The following is a 506-nucleotide window of genomic DNA, read 5'->3' as shown; positions in this document are numbered from 1 at the left end:
CTGCCCCCCGACAGCCAGCCACACAGCTCCAGGCATGGCTCCATGGCGGCAGCGGAAGGTTTTGGATGCAGAGGCAGTCACTGCTGGCAGCATGGTGGTGGCCAGGCCTCCAGGTAAGCGGCAGCGCCACATGCAGACTCCCTCCCATCCCGCGTATAGTTGAATTCGTGCAAGTTAAATGCCTGTAGGATGCAACTGACCTGTATACTTAGTGTGAAAAAGTGGATATAATTGATACAAAATGGTTAGAGGTACACTGATACATAGGTCCATATTGTATCAGCATTGATGACAGGAAAATTGACATTATTGGCTATTGGCTTTTTTTGGCTGATGTGCCTGAGAATGTCACCGATAAATGCCCCATGCAAATGTGCAGCTGCAGTGTGGACAGCAGTGTCTGGCCAGTAAGTCGGGGGGAGGGGGGCAGGGAAGGGGCATGGGGGAGCACAATGAGGCTCCCATGGTGAGGAAGGGCCCAATGCCTGGGTGGGGGCACAATGAGG

Source organism: Alligator sinensis, unplaced genomic scaffold (genome assembly GCF_000455745.1).
Source record: "Alligator sinensis unplaced genomic scaffold, ASM45574v1 scaffold925_1, whole genome shotgun sequence".
Classification (NCBI taxonomy): Eukaryota; Metazoa; Chordata; order Crocodylia; family Alligatoridae; genus Alligator; species Alligator sinensis.
This window is presented reverse-complemented; position numbering follows the sequence as displayed.